This window comes from Amphibalanus amphitrite, unplaced genomic scaffold (genome assembly GCF_019059575.1).
Source record: "Amphibalanus amphitrite isolate SeventyFive unplaced genomic scaffold, NRLGWU_Aamphi_draft 000008F_arrow, whole genome shotgun sequence".
Lineage (NCBI taxonomy): Eukaryota > Metazoa > Arthropoda > Thecostraca > Balanomorpha > Balanidae > Amphibalanus > Amphibalanus amphitrite.
Window position 1 is genome coordinate 26,742 of NW_024881504.1, and position 17,351 is coordinate 44,092.

Genomic DNA, 17,351 nt, shown 5'->3' on the forward strand with positions numbered 1-17,351 from the left:
AGGTCAACATATATATCATTCGATGCGGATTGACGAGAGGATCACGATGATGCCCTTAGTATGTTCCTATCTTGACTAATTCGAAAGTTATTCGAGAAAAACTCTCCATATCTAGCGCCGCCATTTTGACTTTTTCGACCCCTGTGACGTCATCTTTGACCTGACCTGAAAATGACCTTAGTAAAAATTGTAGATCTTGACCGTGCGTATCCAATGCCGTTTCCCGCTTGTCGCTATCTTGCTTCGTTCTCGAGATATCAGGGGGGGCGGTCATCCGCCCCCCCGTCGGTGCGAAGTTGGCGCAGACCCCCGTCGGTGCGCGGGTTAACTCAATTTTTAGCGATTCTAGACCACGTACGGCAAAACAAAGGCCACCATTGAACTCCCCGTGACGAGCTGCATCGATTCGATACCCATTATATGCAAACATACCTACTTTGAAATTTGACCTAATTTGACCTGACCTTGACCTGACCTTGACCTGACCTTGACTAAAACGTGACTTAAGCTGGGCCCAAAGGCTGCCTGACCCACATAGCCGCATTTGTCATGTAAAAGGGACCATACCACATGCATCACACGACACTTTCATATTGTGACCCCCCAGTGACCTGACCTCTGTGACCTGACCTGGTATCAGTGACGTCAAATAGCAGAATATGTGTTTGAAGAACATTTCTCCATCGATGATTTTCAATGAAAGGCATTTTACTCGATTTTAAAACGCATTTCTTGAAATGCCTGTAAACGGTAAAAATTCGACCTTTGACCTGACCTGTGACGTCATCGGTTTGACTTAAGTCAATAACATTGGGTCACAAGGTAGTTCCCTGATAGGGCTATCCAAAACAGTTTGCCGCTTGTCGCTAGGTTGCGTGGTTCTCGAGCTCTTAGGGGGGGGGGGGCAAATTGTCCTCCCCCAACAAGGCGCGTTGCTCGGCAGAGCCCAACGGGGCGCGGGTTAACCTGCGCATGACTGTTAAATTTTCCATAACGCGAGTGACTGATGGGGGATCTCCCCTCCAATCTCCGAAACTACCAGGCCGATCGTCAGAATTCAAACGGCGTCTGATAGCCCTGGAAAAACTGCCGAGCGAAACCTAATTTCATTGACCTCTAGGTCACCGACGACGTCACAGGTCAGGTCAAAGTTAAAATTATCAGCATTTCTGCTTGTTCACAATTTAGGCTCTGGCCGCCGGCTGACAAGTCCGATCAGGCTCGTTTTTGGTTTACGCATTCCTTGATATATGCCTTAGATACCCTGAGGGTACCGAACTTTTGCTTCGAATTTTTAGATCAAAGCCAGGTCATCCTAGGTCATGAAAATTGTATATTATGTATCGGTCACGTGACGCATGTTTTATGATCCATTTTACTCGTTGATTTCGAAAACAATGTGGTCTGTGTCATTTGAGGTCATTTTCAGCTGAATCTACCGGAGGTCAGGTCACTTTCAGGTCAGAAAAGGTCAAATTTTGAAAATGAAATTTTTCAACAAAAAAGGTGCCTATCAGATGCAGTTTGAGCTCAGGAACACGATGGTGCATTTATATTGCTGTACAATGTCAAAAACGTACTAAACAATGGTTTTGAAAAATGTATACATTATTGTAACATGTTGACAGTAATGCAAATAACTTAGGTATTTTTGAAGACATTGGACTAAAACGTGCCAGAGTAGTTCATCAATGTGTGTTCTATGACATATATTCCGTTTTTTTGCAAAACATCAAAAACTTTTTGAATTTTCTTTTTTGTTATTGTAAATACATATTTTTCCAAATTTGTAGTTTGATAGCTACGTATATTTGTAGTCCACGCATGCAAAAACATTGAATAATTAAATCTAGCTTTAAAACTGAGCTCTTGAGAGCGTTTGCCGTAATTCAATATTGTGCATCAAAATCGGCCGGCATGACGTCACTTTGACGTCATTTCCGGCCAAACTATGGTAGCTAAAAAGTTGAAATATTAACACAAGGTGTCAAATTGATGCCGCTGAGGGTACCACAAGTATCGTGTTGATCCGTCGAAGGGTTTAGAAGATATTGCCGAAAAACGGGAGGGGGCTCTATAGAGCTTCTCAGTCATGCGCGGATTTATATAAGTTAGGCATTTAACCCTCCCCGCACATGGGGGGGGGGGTTGCCACCACCTAGGTAGTTTTTCTGCTCTGCACTCAACATTTTTAGAGCTAAAAGGCTGATTTTTCGTATAGCTGCTCCTCTGTCCTTTCTTGATGTCCACTTAAAATATTAAATTTCTGTGGCTTTTGGATTTTGAGATATGACCCTGTTGTTCAGGTCATGTCATGACCCAAATGACAAATATCCAATATCTTGCGTTGGCAATGGGTCTTGTGAGCTTTTGACACCTTGTTTTCGGTCTTTTTTGCCAGTCTTACCTCCCACCTATCATGGAGCATGTTGTCGACGATGTACAGATGTCAAGGTCAGGGTCAAAGTAAACCTAGGTCATCTAAAAACATTGCGTTTTAGGCAAGCTGAATTTACTTTTCGGGATGTTTCTTTGACTGTATTTTTGATACAGGCTTCTCATTTCATCATAGGTGAAACTTTGACATTACCATTGGGGTCCCAAACGTCCAAGGGGGCCTCCATTTAGTGGGGGGCCTCCAAGCAATTAGGGGCCTCCAATCGTGGAAGCGGTAATTTACGAACCACGCCAGGGCCTCCTCTAAGAAATTTTCACTGGGGGACCAGAGGCTCAGAAGCCAAACCCAGGGTACCCTCAAATCCAGTTTTCTCATCGGATTTAGGCCACTTATTTTTCGTCACAGCTCGGATGCCATGATTTAATTTTTCAATATTATTAACCCGCGCACCGACGGGGGTCTGCGCCAACTTCGCACCGACGGGGGGGGGGGCGGATGACCGCCCCCCCCTGAGATCTCGAGAACGAAGCAAGATAGCGACAAGCGATAAACGGCATCGGATACGCACGGCCAAGATCTACAATTTTTACAAAGGTCATTTACAGGTCAGGTCAAAGATGACGTCACAGGGGTCGAAAGTCAAAATGGCGGCGCCAGATATGGAGTTTTTCTCGAATAACTTTCGAATTAGTCAAGATAGGAACAAACTAAGGGCATCATCGTGATCCTCTTGTCAATCCGCATCGAATGATATATATGTTGACCTCGAAAGGTCAAGGTCAAAGGTTGACCTCAGGTCACGTGACCTCGAGGTCATCATGTAAATCATTCGATGCGTCTTGACGAGCTGAACACAATGAGCCCATCCACGCGTCTGTATCTTGTTCCTGTACGGAGTTATTGGCCAAAAACCTTTGGTGACCTTTGATGACGTCACATGACCTCAAAGCTGCCCAACAGCAAAACAGACCTCAAGGTAGTGAAGGTTGATCGTATATGAAGTCATGTTTGGTATATGGGGCCATTCCGACCCGTTTTAGTGGTAAAAACAGGGAGTTGATTTTTCCCCCATTGACTTATAATGGGGAGGTCGCGAAATTGACCTGACCTTAGGTCACCGATATCGAAATTCCGAGATATACAAATTGTAGCCACTAATGACCTAATAATATCCTGCGACTTTCAAAGGCCTCCGACATCTACTGTAGCTCTGGCACGGTGACAAAGTTGCAAAAAAGTGACTTGAGGTTGGGTCATTCAAAGTGACCTGGTGACCTGACCTTAGAAGGTAGGAGGTTCAAACTTGCACACCATGTGTAAAATTGATGAGGATATAGTCATACTAAATTTCGCGGCGCTACGCGCCGCGGTTTTTCCGCTATTCGCGAAAAACCTCAGGGGGGGGCGGATATCCGCCCCCCCCGTCGGTGCGCGGGTTAAAGAAATGATAGGTCACCTGACCCTACTGGTGGTTCCAGGCCAGCAGGGTGACATTGTATGTAAATTTCCCCCGCGGCGTCCGAAATCGATGAAAATTTCTGGCTTTTTCACTTTCGACAATAAAACAAAATGCCTCTATTATAAAAAAAGAATTTAACTGCACAGCATTGCGCAAGGAATCTAACCGACCCCAGAAAGTGTGAGGGTTAATAGCCCTCGCCCGCACCTGGGGTGAGGGTTGCCACCCCCCATGTTAGTTTTTTCTGCTCTACACTGAAAATTTTAAAAGCTAGAAACCTGATTTTTTTGTATAGCTGTTTTTCTATCTTTTCTCAGCGTCCATTGGAAATTTTAAGTTTCTTCGGCTTTTGGGTTTGGAGATATGACCTTGTTCTTCAGGTCATGTCATGCCCTAAATGACGAATACCCAATGTCTTGCGTTGGCTATGGGCCTTGTGAGCTTTTGACACTCCGATTTCGTTTTTTTTTGCCAGTCTTACCTCCCACCTATCATTGAACATGTTGTTCTGCGATGTAGGTACAGATGTCAGGGTCAGGGTCAAGGTCAACCTAGGTCATCTAAAATTGTTGCGTTTTAGGCAAGCTGAATTTACTTTTCGTGAAGTTCTTTGACCGCATGGCATGTTTAGTAAAAGCTTCTCAGTTCATGATCTCATGTAATAGGCAGGGACACACAAACCAACCTGTGCACACATCAGTACATACACAGACATGCACAGACATACAAACACATATCATTGACCTTGACCTAACTTGACGTGAAATGACCACAGCCAGCAAATTAGTCGGATAGTGTGACAAAGAGCTGTTCTAGCTGGCTTGGCACTAATACGGGCTACGGCAGCGTCGTCGGTATATGATGGGTTAGCCCGCTGCTTGTGTAGGTATTTTATTCGACATCACCACAATTTTTCTTACTTAACCCTATTCCTGGCGGGCTCCGCCGGGACAAGAAACTGGCGGGGGGGGCCGATTCGGCCCCCCCCTGAGATCTCGAGAACGAAGCAAGATAGCGACAAGCGGTAAACGGCATCGGATACGCACGGCCAAGATCTACAATTTTTACTAAGGTCATTTTCAGGTCAGGTCAAAGATGACGTCACAGGGGTCGAAAAAGTCAAAATGGCGGCACTAGATATGGAGAGAGTTTTTCTCGAATAACTTTCGAATTAGTCAAGATAGGTACAAACTAAGGGCATCATCGTGATCCTCTCGTCAATCCGCATCGAATGATATATATGTTGACCTCGAAAGGTCAAGGTCAAAGGTTGACCTCAGGTCACGTGACCTCGAGGTCATCATGTATATCATTCGATGCGTCTTGACGAGCTGAACACAATGAGACCATCCACGCGTCTGTATCTTGTTCCTGTACGGAGTTATTGGCCAAAAACCTTTGGTGACCTTTGATGACGTCACATGACCTCACAGCTGCCCAACAGCAAAACAGACCTCAAGGTAGCGAAGGTTGATCGTATATGAAGTCATGTATGGTATATGGGGCCATTCCGACGCGTTTTAGTGGTAAAAACAGGGAGTTGATTTTTCCCCCATTGACTTATAATGGGGAGGTCGCGAAATTGACCTGACCTTAGGTCACCGATATCAAAATTCCGAGATATACAAATTGCACATACTGGTACCCTAACTAAACCCTGAAGAGAAGAAATTGATCGGTCAAAAACTCTAGCTCTGGCGTGATTGCAAACTTTTCTGAGGTAGCGTCACCAAACCGCCTCTGGTGACCTGACCTGAGGTCAGATCAACTCAAAATTTTCAGACATGTTGCGTAGAAGCCTTTTAGGAAAAGTCAGAAAATTTGAGCTTCCTAGCTCAACGCGTTTGGGAGATATAACCAAAAAACCTCAGGGGGGGGGCTCATGAGGCCCCCCCCCGCCAGGAATAGGGTTAAGCTTCGCGGTCAAGAGCAACAGATTCTTTGGGAAGAGACGAATCCAATAAATAGATGACCTAGGTTGACCTTGACCCTGACCCTGGCATCTCTACATCATCGAACAACATGTTCCATGATAGGTGGGAAGTAAGACTGTCAAAAAAGGCCGAAATCAAGGTGTCAAAAGCTCACAAGACCCATAGCCAACGCAAGATATTGGGTATTTGTCATTTGGGTTATGACATCACCTGAAGAATAAGGTCACATCTCCGAAACCAAAAACCACAGAAACTTGAAATTTTCAGTGGACACTAAGAAAGGAATTAGAGAAGCAGCTATACAAAACATCCGGCTTCTAGCAATCAAAATGTTGAGTGCAGAGCAGAAAAACTACCTGGGGGGTGGGGGTGGCAATCACTGCCCCCCCCCCCTTTGTGCGGGCGAGGATTAAATAATTTGAGTATCAGGTAAATAATTTATTCAAACAGATATTCCAATAGAGTCCCGCTTTTTTATACGTGACCTCCGATTTGTGTAGCATCTAAGTTGCCCAGGGGGCCTCTTATTTCTAGGCACAGTACAGAGAGCCTCCTACTTCGACTGCTTGCACAGAGAGCCTCCTTTTTGTACATACAGCTAAGCTTCTACAGGTCGAGCGCCGGTCTTCTATTTGCACGTACAGAGCAGAGAGCTGCCAGTCCCTATTGTTACAGAGGGCCTCCTATTTGTCTAGGGGTCCTCCTATTGGTTAATGGCGCCTCATATTTGTCCAAGGGGCATCCTTTTCGTCTAGGGGGCCTCCTATTTGTCCAGGAGGCCTCCTGTTTGTCCAGGAGTACCCTATTTATCCAGGGGGCTTCTATTTTCCAGGGGGCTTCCTCTTTATCCAGGGGGCCTCCTACGTGTTCAGGGGCCTCCTATTTGTCCAGGGGCCTCCGATTTATCCAGGGGTCTTCTATTCGACCAGGGGTCTCATTTTTGTGCTGGGGTCTCCTACTTGTCCAGGGGCCTCCTTTTTTAAGGGCCTCCTTTTTATTAAGGGAGCCTTTTATTTGTCCAGGGGCCTCCTATTCGTACAGAGGGCCTCTTGCTCCTATATACTTGTCCATGGGGCCTCCTATTTGTTCAAGATGCCCCTATTTGTACAGGGGGCCTCCTATTTGTCCAGGGGGCCTCCTATTTTTCCAAGGAACCTGCTATTTTTCTAGGGGCCTCCTTTTGCCCAAGAGGCCTCCTATATATCCAGCGGGCCTCCTACTTGTTCAGGGGGCCTCCTATTTGTCCAGGGGGCCTCTTATTAGTTAATGTAGCCTCTTATTTTCCAAGCGGCCTCCTATTTATCCAGAGGGCTCTTATTCCTATTTTAGGGGGCCTCCTCTTTATCCAGGGGGCCTCCTTCTCGTTCAGGGGGCCTCCTATTTATCCAGGGGCCTCTTATTTGTCCAGGGCCTCCTAATTGTCCAGGGGGCCTCCTATTTGTCCTAGGGCTCCTAATTGTCCAGGGGGCCTCCTTTTGTGAAAGTGGCCTCATGTTTGTCTAGGTCTAGGGCCTCCTATTTCTCCAGGGGGCCTCCTATTTTTCCAGAGGGCCTCCTATTTTTCCAGGGGGCCTCCTATTTGTACAGAGGGCCTCCTACTTGTCCAGGGGCCTCCGATTTGTCCAAGGGGCTTCTTATTTGTACAGAGGGCCTCCTATTTGTCCATGGGGCCTCCTATTTGTCTAGGGGTGTCGCCTCCAGGCGTCTCCAAAACTCTGCAGTCTGGTGGTGCAAAACTCGTGCAACTTGATAGTTGGCCTCTGTATTGTGACTCCAGCTTCACAAGCATCCAAGTAGGCCAAAGTAAGCAAGTAAGCAAGGTTTCTGAAAGGATACATCAAAATTAATAAAGCAGAAACGAAAGACAAACAGGGCAATGGGGGGCCAAACACAGAACTCAAGACGAATATGGCGCGGCCAAGGTCAAGGTCGTACGAGTGTCGCTCTCCCACTGCAATCAAATAGCCTTAACCCTCGCACCGACGGGGGGGGGATGAGGCCTTTGAAAGTCGCAGGATATTATTAGGTCATTGGTAGCTACAATTTGTATATCTCGGAATTTTGATATCGGTGACCTAAGGTCAGGTCAATTTCGCGACCTCCCCATTATAAGTCAATGGGGGAAAAATCAACTCCCTGTTTTTACCACTAAAACGGGTCGGAATGGCCCCATATACCATATATGACTTCATATACGATCAACCTTCACTACCTTGAGGTCTGTTTTGCTGTTGGGCAGCTGTAAGGTCATGTGACGTCATCAAAGGTCACCAAAGGTTTTTGGCCAATAACTCCGTACAGGAACAAGATACAGACGCGTGGATGGTCTCATTGTGTTCAGCTCGTCAAGACGCATCGAATGATATACATGATGACCTCGAGGTCACGTGACCTGAGGTCAACCTTTGACCTTGACCTTTCGAGGTCAACATATATATATATATATATATATATATATATATATATATATATATATATATATATATATATATATATATATATATCATTCGATGCGGATTGACGAGAGGATCACGATGATGCCCTTAGTTTGTTCCTATCTTGACTAATTCGAAAGTTATTCGAGAAAAACTCTCTCCATATCTAGCGCCGCCAATTTGACTTTTTCGACCCCTGTGACGTCATCTTTGACCTGACCTGAAAATGACCTTTGTAAAAATTGTAGATCTTGGCCGTGCGTATCCGATGCCGTTTACCGCTTGTCGCTATCTTGCTTCGTTCTCGAGATCTCAGGGGGGGGGCGGTCATCCGCCCCCCCCGTCGGTGCGAAGTTGGCGCAGACCCCCGTCGGTGCGCGGGTTAAATGGCCTGAACACTGAGCGAATGTTTCTGGCCTTATAACAGACAAACTTATTCAGTGCTGCACTGCAATCCTGCAGAATATTCGCGATTAAACACATACGCAAAAATGGACACAAATCGGCGCATTTTGTAGCACGCTACATCTTGACCATCTAACGTAGTATCTTTTCGGCACGGTCGGCCCGGTGACGCGCAGCTGAGCAGAGCGCTGCCGCACGCTTCCCTCCCTTGTCATTATTCCCTTCCTCCTCCCACCCGTCCCCAGGTCCACCCTCCCCAATCATTTCTCACTGTCCGCACAGAATGGGCCGCCATTAAACTCCAATTAAGACAAGCACCTCTGAAGACAGTCACATCAGGATGAGTCATTGGTAGTCATTACAAAGCAGCTGAAGCTACAAGCAAACGTCGGCACACTGTGAGACCACGCGCAGGCTTAAGGCACGTAGCACATTGGGTCTCACGTAGCCATGGTAGCACAACAGTGCGTCTCACTGCAACGGAATCTGCTAAACTTAGCAAACAGCCTCCGAAACAGACGTAGTTCAGGACGTCTCCACCGCGGACAGAAAGCGCTGTTGTCCGAAACAAACGTAGTTCAGGACGTCCCCACCGCGGACAGAAGGCGCTGTTCTACCGACCTTCCCAACCAAGATGACGACAGTGGGCGGAGCAAGAGTGACGTCACAAGGGGCGTTGGCGGCAGACGAAACGGAAGGAAACAAAAGTTTGAATAAAATGAAATTGAAGAATCAAAATTAAAACTCGAAAATCACAAACCTTTCGGGGATTGTTTTATGCCAGCGATTACTAAAGTATAAAGCACTCAACACGAAGACGATTCGACGGCCAAAAATTGCAGACACAGAGGAGCAAGGTGACTAAACAGGACAGAGGGCGCCATCTTACGGGCCCACCCACAAGAGGAAGGCAGAGGAAGATGACGGAGCAAGGGCGTGGCAGTCACCCCCTCCCCCCAAGCTATAAAAGGGTGCACCACCCAACCAGAAGGGACACAGTCGAGCAGCCGAGAGTCACAGTCTGCAGCCGGAGCCGGAGACGCCATCTGGGAGCCGCCGTCAGTCCGGGGTCACCCGCGAGAAGTCTCTTCAGTTCGAGCGCAGAGGAACTCCAGAATGTGAGTGCTGCTGAAAAGTCTGCTCAATCCCAATCCTTGACCCCCCCCCCTCTTCCCAGCCTGCCGTGCCGTGACGACTGCCAAACATTTTCGGTTGCCATAGAATGCACTCTCAATTGGAATTGGAAAACTTAAATTACTTTGAACTTATTGGTCCAGACACCCTAGTAGCATATTAGGATCTGAATTGGGAAGGTCATGTCAGAGTCGCCAGCAAACCGTTATTGTCCGTCGGAATTCACGATTAGGCCGGGAGCGAGATGCTAAAATTTGAATAAGCAGCTCATTGTCACGAACGTTGAGATTGATGACATGATGCGTGTCAGCATTGAATAACGAATATGTCTTTGTGTTTGGCCAAGCTGGTTCGTTCGATTTATTATCGGCGGTAGTCAGGTGCGCTTAATATTTGAGGTTGGAATTCGTTTGTGAAATTAAGGGTGTAGATCCGTGCTGTACTCACTAAAAGTTGCTTTGCGAAATCATTGGTAATATTGCTGTAGGAATTAATTGCGAAGTCAAAATAAATTAGTGAACAGGTAAATACGGTTGACAGGGAATGTAATGTTTTAAGGTGGCGACTGATTCATGCAATCGATCTATGAATATGGCTATGAGTTATGGTTTTCAACAGATATGAATGCTTGAGCTTACGGCGGAATTTCTTCTGTTACTTAGGTGCAGAGTTGAGAGTAGTGGTTTGAGGTCGACGGTCTGACACTTTGCGACTTTAGATGGTCCTTGTACTTTGCGTCATTGTAGTTGCGAAATGTCGAGTAATAGGTAGATGTAGAATTGTTTGTGGTTAGAACTAATATGCGACTAATATAGGTACCGATCGTTGTGCTTTTGTAGAATAAATACTAGAAAAATCATATCTTTTGGGAAAGATCGAAGGGGATACGGAGCTAGAAAAAAACTTACGTGGAATGAAGCTGATGAGATGTCGAACAGGGAGATATTGCAGCGATATTTTACCAGATTCACACTCACTGACACATTCGTTGAATCTACCCGGCCCGAAGAGACTGCACACACCAGTACTGCACCGCGAGTGATGACGCGCCCATCGCGGCGCGGCCTTGACAACTGTCGACTGTCGACGCGGCGCCGGCCGGCAGCCGTGGTAATCGTCGTTCGCGACGCGGGACCGTGCGCCGCTAGATGGCACATGAGAGCAGCGTCGGGAGTGGAGCAGCGGCCATAGTTGGGCAGTGGGTTAGCCGTAATTGGGGCGCGTGCGGTAGGTGAAGGTCATTGTATAGGAGCATGGTTAGTTGTGGAAAGTTGCAACGGGATAAGAACGTAAACAGTTAATGCATAATTTTAAATATGACATGCTATTTGATATTTAGAACTGCACTTCGTTTGATGTGCATTGTTTACTGCTAATAGGATGATTTAAATTATATTTTCTATGAAAGGCTAGGGACCCCTATGACAATATTCTGGCACTCTATAAAGATAATTTGTATAGGTAACTAGTAGCCCATCAGAAGCTATCGAACGAGTTTCAAGGAGTCATTTCCGTTGAGCATTCAGTAATTCACTATGATACGGTGGATCACAACCAGACGACAGATCGGTGCGTACTAATTGGTTCTAGATCATCTGATTAAATCAAGAGCGGTTCAAAGTCTGCTAGGAGTGTATACGAGTAGTGATTAGGTTCATGCGTGCAGCAGCAATTAGGACTTGAGATTACGATTAGGTTGGATAAATAATGCGTTTCTGTTATTCGCGTTCTTACGAGTTAGCGCCAATAATTACTCCACCAATATTGGCACAGGGCATTGTGAGGCGCAGACGGCTTGTTTGCCCGTCTCCTATGGCGTAATGTTTACCAGCATGACTGTATGAGACACAGATGCACTTCTCTAAACACACGTCCAGACCGGAATAATAAGAGGGACACACCGTCACGTACGCAGGGCATATGCACGTTTTCCGCCAGTGGTACCGGCTACTGTTAGATTTCCCGCTTAGGTAATACTGGGTAACGAGGCAGTGAGAGGTTTCTATGGCAGAGGGAAGGAGTAGACTGGTACAGTGCAGTCGGAGAGTAAGTTGGAGATATGCCAAAGGTAAGAAGCCGAAGGTCAGGGGTGAGTCACCCAAAGGGCGGATAAGGCAAGCTGTGGTGTCCCGAATAAGTCCTCATACTTATTTTGTAAGGGTACCTTAATCGGTACTGGACAGCCTCAGGGGAGGTAACGATGTACTCCAGGACACGTAAGGCCTTGAAAGTAAATCCCAGGGTTTAAGGAAAGTTCCTGAGGAGAGTTCCAGGATATGAACGGTGGTCCCTGGGTCGTAGAGTTCTGCACGGCTGCAATTTTCCACAGCCTAGCCGCCCCGCAGCCGTGGCTCCACAGCCACAGCCGCCCACAGCCATGGCAAACTGTGGGCAGCCAGCCGTCAGCCGGCCGTGGATACTTTCAATGAAATGCAGCCAAATAGTATATAATAAGTTGTTTTTAGTTGAAACATATAGCCAAAAGCACATTGCAATGGGCTATAGATTCTCAAGCTCATGAAGCATCATAGGTTAAGTGGTTGTGTATCTGGCTTTAGGCCGAAGGCCTGAAGCCTGATGCGCAACGCATGCCTACACAAGCCCTTGCAAGGGGTTAAGAAAGATGGGTAGGTAGGTACCTACATCAACAGAAAACATAAACAACGAACCAGAATAGAAGCACTAGCAGTGTAGACATCTAATGCCAAATCCAGAAGCATGGTTGTGGGACAGAACAACAGACCCTGATGCTTTTCATTATCAATGCTAGGTATGGAAAATGAAACTGAATTTGATGGACTCTCAAACAGTGATTGTCTAGTCAAAACCAAGATACCTATAAGAAACAGGTAGATCCGATGTTTGAAAGTAAAGCCCCAGTCACAAATTTGACGCACCTGTGACATTTCCTGACACCCACGTGACTATTGTATTAACTTTTGTGTTTTGCGATGTTTTGACCTTATTTAAAGTACTGAAAACTCAAAATGTATGATTAATGTTGTTTAAAGCAGCATATTAATAATTATGTTTGTAAATTATCGATAAGCTGCTTATAGCAGGTCACGTGATTGCTACCAGATTATTTGCTCAGAAAGCATCTTTTCAACTTCGATTTTGAACAATTTTTACCTCCTTTGAGGCCAAATGATGGACGGTTTGAGGCACACGATGAAATGCTGAATCTATTGATGCCAAAATTTGTTCGTTTTTTGCATTTTTAGACTAGTATATCCTGGCTCAAACTTTGACCAGTTTGTTTGTAAACCCTATGGTGAAGGGAAAACTTCACGCCCAGCAGGCGTCATTACAGTGCTGCCAAATCGTGTTTGGTGGGGGTCGGTCAAAACTCTTGCTTCTTTCTTACCTTGCATATTTTCTGGGGAATGATATGCCAGGCTTGAAGCAGCCTTCTGAGCAAGTCTCAAACTAATTTGACATGCAAGGCATATCAAAACACTAGTGAGCATCCCAAGGCCATCTATAGAAGGTACAGTCACTCCCCCGCCGACCAATCAGAGACAGATCCTGAGTGACGTCACCCCTGATGCTCGCAAGGGGTACTCCATTCCTTTGCAACGTAAAAATGACTAACTTCATTTGAAGATTATTGATGGCACTCTACACATATCGCTCAGCCGTTGATGTCAATGGAAAGCCCAACTAATTTTCCAGCGACAAAAAAAAAGCAGCAATATGCTAAGAAATGGCCGGTTTTGAAGATATAGACGATTTATAAGCCCTCTGCAGCAGCAGGAAAGCACCGAAAAAACGCATCGAGCTTATATTTTTACTATGGATAAATCATTTTTCAGTAAGTTTTTAGATATGGTATAGATTTAAGTTACAACTTTATTACAATATTTTCATTACTTGAAACTTTATTTCAAAATAATATTTTCAAAAATGGCAGCTGTTGGCAAGTAACTTGGGAGCGATTGTGGCGCACCGCGCCAGTAAGTGTCCTGAGGCCCCCTTATGATGTCATCAAAAGTGGAGTGACATGGGCCTGGAGCATCCAAGAAAGAAAAACATTCATCTATTTTGATTTTTCCAAATAATGATCTTCGCTCAAATCCCCAAGGACGTGCGAGCCACAATTGCCTCTTTCATTCAAAAGTTTTACTTGAGTTTTTAATGACGTCAATAGCAAAGAAGTGACGATAAATTGTTTTGTTTCACTACAAACAGCCATAAAAATTATAATTAATAAATAATGATGCTAAACAATAAAAAATTGCTCTCAAACAAAGATTGGGTATCAAATTTTTTTCATTTTTAGAAGAAGACGTCATTTTATTAGTAAAGTCAACAGCTCGCGTAAGAAATATTGTGTTCAGGGTTTTCACCGGCATGTGAATTACGTGTTCAGGGTTTTCACCATCATGTGAATTAACCGTAAGTAAGGTTCATGCTCACTTATAATCTAATGCCATTGGCTTTGTTGATCAGCATTTTCTGTTAGCGGTCACTCACACACCAGTTAGAACATAAAGCGCCAGTTTTATATTATATAATTGGACTTGCCGAAAATCCAGAACTACATCTAAGAGTTATTTTAGATAATATTTTCTTAAGCCTTTACCTGCCTTTTCCTAGGCGTGATTTCTTTTTCTATTACCTGAAAGAATTATTGAACGCTCGTCTTCAATAGCTGTAAGGTGCTCTCCTAATGACCAGGTGAGATTGATTTGAGAGGGATGTGACAATGCAACATGTTGCATTTTCTGAAACTGTCAAGCTCTTGATGATGAAGGAACAATTGGTACCTATAATTAGTATTCTGTACCAGAGTGCAAACTCCCCTATAGCAAATGGTAAAACCATTTCAGGTGTTCAAAGGCTTCACCACTTTCAATGTTGCTGGGCATCCTTTGCATGATTTTTACAGGCTAGACTGGTTATCAGAATGTAAGATTAAGGATTTAAAATTTGATATTTGAGTACTTAAGATTGAGCTTGAAATCTCACAGCCGTGGCCACAGCCGTAGCCGTGTTCTTGGAGATACTTGCAGCCGCCCCGGCCCACAGCCGTGGGGCTGCAGCCAGCCGCGGCTGCAGCCGGCCGGTGCAGACCTCTACTGGGTCGTGAACGGAGGTGTTACACGCGGACCGGAAGAGGGCATAGGTAATCTCTCCCGGTGGAGAGATAAGTCGGATATAAATCGTGTATGTGTGTACCATAAGTCTATCGGACTTGTAGTGAATTCCATAAATTAGTAGGGTGGATATTTGTGCATTTATTCTGGACGGCCCTGCGATAAGTATCTTTGTCGCCGGTTAGCGGAGCATGCATATGGATTTCGGAAAGAGACATTTATCTCGCCGGGGAGATCGTTGTTGATCCGACGCCTAACACTATCGGAGGGAATTTCGAGGGCTACGAATTAAATTTGGGTGAATACATGAAAGGTGAATGTAACGCGAACAAGGGTGTGAGAATGGTGAAGGATGAATCTTAGAATAAGGCCGATAGGAATTGCGTAGAATTCGGTTACGGCAGTCGAGCTAGCAACCCTCGAGGGCAACTAAACTATCGCAACGCTAATACGAATTAAGTGGGCAATTTTCTTAATGGGGAGGCCAGTGATATATAGGAATGGGTGACTGGACGAATGATCACATTCAATTAATCAATTTAATTACCACCCATATGTTTGGCAGTGGTCATCGGGTTTCGAATGCCCTGTCCTTCACCTGCCCAACTGTGCCGCAAACCCAGCTGATCGGATCCCTCTATCCCATCCGAGCAGTGAAGAAGCATCTCGTGCATCATGGTCTATACAATGAACAGAATCATCAAGCCTCTAAATCAAAAAGCATCTTCCATCAGATGTATTTGTATGCAAGACGGATCTGGATCTCTACATCTCATTCAGGTGGATCTACATCTCTATCTGGATCCATACATCTCTGTCAGGTGGATCTCATCTATCAGGATCTCATCACTATCTGGATCCCTCCCTATAGCTATCTCAGGATCTCTTCAACGACTCTCAAGTTCCCCATCACCAGCTCAACCATCGAGTCATTACAGAAGCAAATTGTTCTTTCTCTCTGCTACAACAGCCGAATAACAGTGGACCCGGACCGCAGTATTTGATGAACCGCAAAGAAGATGAAGCTTTTTTACTCCTTCTTTCTTCTTTTCTCTAAATCCCCTCGCTACAATTTCTCAGATCCAGTTTGCAACAATGCAGCGCAATGAATACTAATATTGATAACAATTAAGCGTCTCTTTATTGCTAGAGACGATAACACTCACCAACATTATCCACCTGCAGACATATTCTTCACGCCTGAACGCTATCGCCTTCTTATACTTCAAACGCTTTCCAAGAACCAAAAATGCGGCATGAAATGGGCGGTTACCAAATCTGACGTGTTGGCGTATGAGTACCAGCACTATTTCCTGTACCGCACTAAGTACCGTGTCCATTATAATAGGTCTTTCTCTGAATGCAAAAGGCTCCTATGCATCACATGAGATATCACGCGAATCACAAATTTAACCCTCGCCGGACCTATTGGTTTTCTACATACGCGCCGGCCGAGGGGGGGGGCGGGTACGACCCCCCCCCCTCGCCGTTTCGCCCCTGGTGGAGCTAGCGCGTCGCGGAAAAAACGAGCGTGTGCGCCGTTACGAGACGCAGAGATTGGTACCCGATTTTAAGGTCCTAGGTCATCCGGTGACCTCTGAGGTCAGGTCAAGTGCCTCAGGGTACGGTTCAGTTTTTGGTGAATAACTTCGCAAAAAACGGCCGCAGAGCGCCGATTTTGGCAGCATCGTGTTCGCCTCGCTCAGGCGCGTCGAATGATATACTTTTTGTCCGGGTCAGGTCAACTTGGGGTGTTGACCTCAGGTCAAGGTCAGGTCAGCACCCCCAGGTCACGAAGTTGGTCGAAAGAGGTCATGTCGCATATCATTCGATTCGGCAGGCCTTCCTGAGTCCATTGGTGCCTTTCCCGACTCGCTAGCTCAATTTGATCAAGAGTTATTGACGAAAAACTAATTTGACCTTGATGACGTCATAAATGACGTCACGCAAGGTCAACATTGCAAAAGTGGCGCATCTAACCTTGCAAGGAGTGCATCAAATCACGATTCGGTGTGCTTGAGATAGTTGGAGATCGTTCCCGGCGCCAGAATAGCAGTTTGAATTTTTCCCCATTGACTTATAATGGTGAGGTCACGAAAATGACCTGACCTCATATGACCTTTAGGAAAAATCCGAGATATACAAGTTGTGGGACTCATAATGGATACTAGATCCTGCAAGTTTCATTTCCCTGTGACATCTCCTCTGGCAGTGAGGGCGTTGCGAAGTTGCGACATCTGAAGACCGTGCAGAGGTTCACTTATGACGTCATAGGTCAGTGACCTGACCTGACCTAAAAATGCGGTTGGTGTCAAAAGATCCGGCTTGGATCAAAGGTCAGGTATGCCAAGTTTCAGCTCTCTATCGCCAGCGTGTTCGGAGCTATCGCGAAAAAACACTATGGGGGGGGGGGCGGCACCCGCCCCCCCCCCTCTGCCGGCGAGGGTTAACGCATTTTAACATGAGTATTTGGCTAACCATTCGACA

At 45.7% G+C, this 17,351-nt stretch overlaps 1 long non-coding RNA gene across 1 annotated transcript; it reads right to left on the reverse strand.

Annotated features, from left to right (window-relative positions):
* Positions 1-7,537: 7,537 nt before the first annotated feature.
* On the reverse strand, positions 7,538-16,169 carry LOC122379608. The gene is made up of 2 exons (XR_006256201.1): positions 16,031-16,169; positions 7,538-7,615 (listed from the first exon to the last, which is right to left on the reverse strand). It is a non-coding gene; the product is annotated as an uncharacterized LOC122379608 (long non-coding RNA).
* Between the last annotated feature and the right edge of the window lie 1,182 nt (positions 16,170-17,351).